Here is a 7,666-nt window from a genome sequence, read left to right as displayed (position 1 = left end):
GCAGGTAAAAGAGTTGGACATCTATGGCAACATAATCAAAGACATTCCTGGACCAGAATTTTTCACTAAAATTGAAGAAGGTCTGAACATGATTGGTTGCTTCGAAGATGGAAGTTACTCCGCAAATTCGAGCGAGAAACAAAAAATTCATCTCGCCCTTGACCAGCTTCATGGCTCGGTATTCTTTATATCTTGTCATGTTTGTGTCAACTTGAACTTTGCACAGAAAATTAACTTTTAACCAAATTTTTAATTTATAGCGGTTGGAAGTTTATGTTGGTAATCGCTTCATACTCACTCCGCGCAATCACTGCTGACGAAATAATGGTAAGTAAGTTTCATTTTTAAACAGAAATTCTATTTTAATTCAATTTTGGTAAAATTCCTTCTTCACATCGATTCACTTTTATAAAAGGAATTGCGTCGTGGCCGGGATTCGAGCCGCAGACTTCTGCGACATCGAGCGATCGCTCAACCAGATGCACCATCTACAGATTTACTAATTCATTGATAAAATTGATTTATATTTGTACATAAACTAATAGTGATGTCATAATTATAGTTGTTAGACATGTTTATTCAAATAAATATTCACTGCATTATGTTAAATGGTGAATTTGCTGTAATATTTTAGATTTACTGATTTTTTGTGATTTGAAATATCCAGAGTGAGATTTGTGGAAATAAAATTTGTTGTAAGACAGAAATTGGTTTTGTGTCAATATTTTTAGCATCACATTTCTGCCCAAGCGTTATAAGTAGATTTTTATCATCGCTAATTGCTTTGTAGAGTTCAGCTCTAAATTGCTTATATCTGCTCAAATCTAATGAGACTTGTGCTATGGCTTGTAGGCTAAAGCATCCGCCTCGAATGCTGCCTCTACCTTGTAACCAATGATTAACAGAAATATAAGCTACCAAAATTTTTATATCATCTTGACGCAGACAAATAATAGCAGTAATAATAATAACAGCTCGGCGTGAAGTTGGGGCAAGACATCAAACACACAGAGTTATATCAGGGGATTAGCTTCCTGCTGCAACTTTCGCTACGAGTTGTTCGGCTGGAAATTTACGAAAACAGTCGATTTTATGCGTTCCTGAGATGTGTAAAGAAACTGCGTCTTTGCTTAAACTAAGTGCTAATAACAACCAGGTTAGCAAGCAGTGACGTATTTTGAATTGCGTTGTGGAGCGGGGAAAATTGTTTTAAAGCCCGCTTTAAAATACCAGCGTCTGCCCACTGTATGCTCCTATCAAAATGCGGGGAGTGAAAAAGTTTTCCTTGTTACGCTTCATAAACTGCTTAACGACTCGAGATGAACTGTATGCTCTATTATTACTCTCATATTAAGGCACGAGTTCCTATTGTTTAGGAACGATCTCGAGAAGTTAAGCAGTTTATTTGTTTATTTGGTTTGAGCTAGCAAAAGCTCTTTTGTCAACGTCGGAACGGAACCACGCCCGCGCTCCCTTTTAGGGATTATTCGCACTTCGTTCTTTTTTTGCACAAGCAACGCTAGGTTTAAGGACTGCTGTAAGAACATCATTTTATGTAGTGACTAAAAATTATACCTTTGAGACTAATTCAACAACAAAACGGTGAAAAGGATACAACTTAATACGCAACACAATGCACAGCAGCACGTCAGAACCTTGTTTTAGAGGTTCGATATAAACGCTTTGTTTTTAAGCTGACATCATTGTGTTGAGACTCGTAAGTTTGTCGATGTCGTGCGTGATCTACTTTTGCATGAGACGCAAAAGCGATATTTGTCGTGGGCTTTGTGCAGTCTGATATCACTTTAACAGCTTAGCAGTGTCACTGCCATATTTCCATACTCGGTTTATGGTTTTAGCAATAGTTATCAAAGGACTGTTATGACGACACGACACCAACATCGTTTTCTGCTGTTGCCCGGCTTTGAAAAACGGCAAAGTGGGCAAAGAGCCGAGTGCAGATGTCGCATTTCAATTGTATTTACACAGAGAATGCATAGAGATAAAAAGCTATTTAACGATGGTTTGTGTGCATAGATTGTACCAAAAACAGTAAAGTGCGTGATAACGTAATTTGTAGCAAACGTTCGTAACAGGAGCTCCGTTACGTGATTACGTACGTTGCGTAATTTCGTGCAACATTAGCGAGCACACACACTTGGTATAAACCTATTGAGGTGGAAATAAAAACTCTCCAGGGAAGTTGACTCTCTTGCGCAGCGAAAAACTGGCAGTTATGCCTCATCCTTTTCACGATGGCCAGTTAAGGTGTAAAGCAAGACTCGTCGAGGTCCTGGATGCGTAATAATTGATACGTTTGCTTTTGTAAGATCTCAAAGATTTCCTCTTTCAGGATGAGAACTCCAATAACATCCATCGGGAAGCTGAAGGATCGACCAAGGCTTCTACCTTTGAAGTCGTGACAGAGATGCCTCTGGTTTTGCGAAGACAATTCCGGGCCATCTCGTCTTTGCTGACGGCCGCTTGCGATGGCATTCTCACCCCAGCCTTGTGCCTGAGCTCATTGTTCTTCGTCTGGCGAAGAAATTCGAGTTCGCCGGAATCCCATTCAAAGATAGAGCTCAACAGCTCTCTAAATTAGATGATATTCTTTAGTGGACCCCGCAGCAAAGCGACGCATGAAGCTCCAAACATCGGACCGCTGAGGTAAAAGTTCGTTGTACTTTGACAGACTATGTGGGCTGCAACAATCTCCATCTCCATCGGCCATGTTTTGCAATGTTCATTTATTGTCCGACGTTGTCGTCATCGACATCACAATTACTCAAAATTCATTTCCGATACTCGTCGACCAGTTGGCAGAGCTTAAACAAAGTTAAATACATTTTAATGTTGATGAGGTATTTACATCAAATTACGTCAAGAAACTTTTCCATTACCCGCATACTTACCTACAGCTTCCTCACCATTAGTTTTGTCGAAACAATTTTTAAATTAACCAATAAACTGATGTAGCGCTCGCCTTCAAAACTTATAAAAGCTCATAGAGATCTTGCACGTGCGCAGTAGAACCACCTGGCTCTCAGTTTATCTTTCAGTGAGAGGACTTTGTCGTCATCCGGATGTTGAGACCTTCCAAATCTGAATGAACGATCTTTGTGACGTTTGCAGTCATCGAAGTAGTTGATCACTCGCTCAACCCAGGCCTGGGCTCAACCCAAGTTGACCAAGAATGCTGCGATCAAACCGACGGTACGTTCAACCGCAGCGTTGAAAGTAAATTTATAGCCTACTCCGTGTAATAATAATCCTTCACATCCATTCATGTTGCGAATGGTTTTGTACAATCCTTTGCAAGTCAAGTCTGCGGAGCCTTACATTCACTATTGTGAAATATTATATGTTATTATATTCTATTATATATTTGGTCCGAAGAAGTTTCGTTTTAAATGAAAAGCCTAAACCGGAACAATAACGACGCAAACGACCTCTTTCATAGTTATAGACTTGACAAGTTCTCGTTTGCAAGAACAAGCTCACAACTAGACGCTCAGAAATCGTGGTTTATAAAATAAATATGACTTACTTATACAAAATTACAATCCAGGTTTTGAAAATCAAGATTTATTGGCAGGATTGCAATGTATATTTCACGTATCCCTTCCGCAGGTCTTTGTATATACGTATATATATATGTGTGTTTTTATAAGAACGTATTTTGTTTTTTTTAATTCAATTTTTTAAGTTGCTTTAATTTTGTCGAGTGATTATTCCAATCAAAGCTCTTCCAGCAATTTTATCCACAAACTTTATACACCTTGTGGGCATCAGTGCATCAAACGACTTATGCTGTGCTTATGCCATCTTCGGGTGACGGCGCTGTTCAGCAAATTTCGGCATTAATAAGAGCTTAAAAATTCATTTTTTTGGCTTCTCATCGGGCCCCCTGAAGAACATCTTTTGCAGAAAATATCTAAACTAATGTAGGCATGTGTACTGAGTGCTACGCACTTATTAGATTAAAACTACACACTTTCGTGGTGAACCTCTTAAGAAAATTCAAGCCTGGTTCCAAGTATCACTTAGCACTGGCACTTAGCTGGCATTAGGTCTTACACGTGGTATAGGCCAGTGGTCCCCAACCCCCGGTCCGCGGACCAGTACCGGTCCGTAAGTCAGTTGATACCGGTCCGCACAGGGTACTGTTAATTAGTGTGGGAACCCCTTTTGTTGCGTAGGGACGCTTGAGTTCTCGAAATCGATTGTCTGGAGAGGCCATTTTATCGCATAATAACCTTAGTTTATTACATCACAAGCCCTTGTTATATGCTAAAATTCTTGAATTGTTATCTTGAGTGTATCAGCTAGTCTTAGTATCCCTAATTTAGTATCCCTTGCCCATTCTAACTGCCCGATGCCCTTTAATCAGGAGAGTAAGTTTGTTACATTCAGTTTTTTAGGAGGCGCGCAAACTTTTATTTTCACAGGCTGGGGTTATTTAGCCAGTATTCAAGAGTATTTTTCTCCCCCACCCTTTTAGTGGGTCGCGGTAGAATTATCAAACGTAGATCGGTCCGCGGAGAAAAAAAGGTTGGGGACCACTGGTATAGGCTATACTGTATAGTTCATCATGTATAGACTATATATGATGAACTGTATTAACTGACAAGTCAAACATTTTTAAGGTTAAATGTTGTTCGAAGTTATTAGTGTATTATGTCGTTCACTCACTTTGTCGTCACAATATTGTATTATGTCGTTCACTATATTAAAAATGGTGAAACATAATTATGGTACTGACAAGAATAGATCCAGGATTCACTGAAGCTAAAATACTTATATTCCAGTTCGTACGACCAAAGTTTGCCGGTAAGTGGTGGGCGACTGATTCACCAACAGGATATAAGAAAGCCGGTGCGCGCCATATCGCCAACCTATTAAACGTATTAAACCTGTTAACGTTCCCTTGCAGCGACAATCTAGACCCGTGTTACGCAGTGTAGGAAACAGTGGGTTAAAATGGTCTTAAGAGTACGGTGCTATTTTGTCAAAAAGTAAATACTTCTTTAATTTTATGGAAATGTAGAAATAATTTTAGAGCTATTAAGCAATGCTGAGAATTTCGTTGTCCCTTTTTGCATTTCGCGCAATATAACATATACTACGATATACTATGTATCTACTATGTTGATATAGTGCGTATACTGCTAAATGTATCTACTTGGAATTAAAACAGAATTGCCAACGAAGCTTCAATTCCTTTAATGAATGATTTAATGTTTGATGCAAAGCATTCTTGAAAGCGAGGTTTCGTAACCAAGGGTCCATCTCGTACAGCGTGGTGTTTGAAAAGAAAGTATATTATTAGAGACTTGTGTAAGACGTCATCCACAATTTTGTTATTTATTGGTTGGTTTGTTGGATAATCTCCAACTTCTTTTGAGGCTTTTTCTTTTCGGCTAAATACTCTCCAGTCACTGCCCTCAATTCCCTTTTCATTGACCAGTTAGTTTGCCTGCATGTAATCGTTAGCCGCAATAGTTTATGTACAGTTCTCCAAAACGTTGAAGGATTTGGGTGGTAAATCACGGAGCCCTTTGTTTGTATAAACCGTACCAACTATCAGAAAATAGAAACCATAGAAATATACACGCAATTTCATTCGACTTTACCTCAGCCAATTACAGGAACATGTTCGACACTCTACTTTTCTTTAGGCTTGTCAAATTGAAAGTTGCAGAAAAAGCTACCAGCATTATTGAAGCCTGAAAAGACACTGCACAAAAACGCATTTGGACAGGCTACAGAGAGATAATTTAAACAGTGATGAGCAAGTTTCTGAAGCCGGAGAACAAAGAGGGAACGTTTCAATAAAAGAGGATCAATGCAGTGGATGATAAAGTTGTGATGAAAACGTTGATTCTACAAACGCGCTTGGGATTTGCGAAAAAGATGCGGCGTGTTTTTGTTTGAGCATAAAAAAGCAACATATCACACAGGTAAGAAATACTTTGTTACTGAAAAAGTATGAAGGTGTAAATCGCTGCGTTTACAAATAAATTATATTGCGTTTTGTCGTTAAATTGTTTCTCACTAAACAAAAATGACTTCACAGAATAAAACTGAATAATCCCCTGAAATGAAACTACATTCACTTGATAGTTGAATGCCGAATTAAGCATGAAAGGAAGCGAGAAAAGCGCGCGTTTGACGTTGACAAATTATGATATAATACGAGATAATATAAATATAACCTATACTTAATAGAAAATTAAACAAATAAAACCATGAACACCAAATATTTGTCCTCATTCTTGTTGCCGTTTCAATACCGCAAACGTTGCTTTGACCATTTAAACAGGTGGAACCATTTCTATTTTCACGCTGTAATTGATAACTTGGTTGAGTTTTAAAAACCTTCTTTAAACAATATCAGCCGAACGATTTACGATGTTCTTACTATACTGAATTATCAACTGAAGAAAGTGAAGAAACTTCTTGTGATCAGCAAACTACCGTCAATCGCATTATGAAGCAAATACATCCGATTGTCGGTCAGTATGAAAAATTCAAAACTGTACATTTACAAGAAAAACTTTTCCTGAGAAACTTTGGCTTAAGCTTGCCACAGGAAATAACTTTTGCTTATTTAATGAAAGTGATTGGAATGAGTGAAAAGAGGCGAATAATTACGGCTCCACATTTGTATTATTATGTTTCTTTAAGAATCACAATCACTTCTTTGGTTGAAAAACAAATCTTTTTGTAACATATAAAAAGTACCACGAAGAAGTTTGTATGAATCGATGCTATAGCAATTTTGAATCTGGCTTAGTATTTCAACAGCACCCTTTATGTTCAAGTTACCATGGCGCCCTGCAAGTTTTACTCTACTATGACGATGTGCTGCTTTGCAATCCGCTATAGGAAGCAAAACTATAGATTTCAGGCTTGGATTTTTTACATATCTTTTTGTAATTTACCACCAAGCCATCGATCAAAGTATTTCGGGATTAATCTTCCAGCCATTGCAAAAACTTCAGATATTATCAAGTATGGTATAGATGTGGTTTTGCAAAAGTTATACGATGAGATGTGAGATTTCTGCAGCAGGTTTTGAGGTCGTTACTCCAAATAACGAATCTATAAATATCAAAGAATCGTTGGCAGCCATTTTAGCTGACACGCCAGCAGCCCATCAAGTAATGGGGACGAAACAAGGGGTCGGTTTCGCCTTCAGGAAGTGTCGTCATTGCTTGGCAACGGCAGAGGAAATAAAAACAAAAACATGGGATGAAGACTTTATCTTGAGAGATTTTACTTTGCCTTAAATGCTACTACTGGCAAGAATGCTTCCCTTTGTACTTAGTGAGTTCATTGATTTTCTTTGTGACACTTACCAGTGCTTTTTAGCTTTGCTGAAAATTATCAATATTCCTTTGTCTCCGAACATTGCCCATCACACCTTGACCTTATTTGCGTTTGTTGATTTCTTCTTATCTCCAGCTCTTTAAATTAGCGTTTCCAAGTGTTAACATCATCCCAAAACAACATTATCTGACTCATGTGCCACCGGATATAGAAACCCTTAGTTCATCTGCAAGAACATGGGGCATGCGGTTTGAGGCGAAGTACTCTTTATTCAAGTCTTTAACTAGCAGAGCTTCCTTTAAAAACACCCAAAAGTTTTTGGCGGAAAAGCATC

General features: G+C 38.3%; 1 long non-coding RNA gene across 1 annotated transcript; it reads left to right on the top strand.

Moving 5' to 3' along the window:
- Positions 1–8: 8 nt before the first annotated feature.
- LOC143453177 (uncharacterized) lies at positions 9–643 on the top strand. Its single transcript, XR_013115137.1, has 3 exons — positions 9–178; positions 261–327; positions 416–643. It is a non-coding gene; the product is annotated as an uncharacterized LOC143453177 (long non-coding RNA).
- Positions 644–7,666: the final 7,023 nt, after the last annotated feature.

Source organism: Clavelina lepadiformis, chromosome 4, assembly GCF_947623445.1.
Source record: "Clavelina lepadiformis chromosome 4, kaClaLepa1.1, whole genome shotgun sequence".
Classification (NCBI taxonomy): Eukaryota; Metazoa; Chordata; class Ascidiacea; order Aplousobranchia; family Clavelinidae; genus Clavelina; species Clavelina lepadiformis.
Note: the sequence above shows the minus strand (reverse complement) of the source record. Positions and strands in the feature narration are given on the sequence as shown.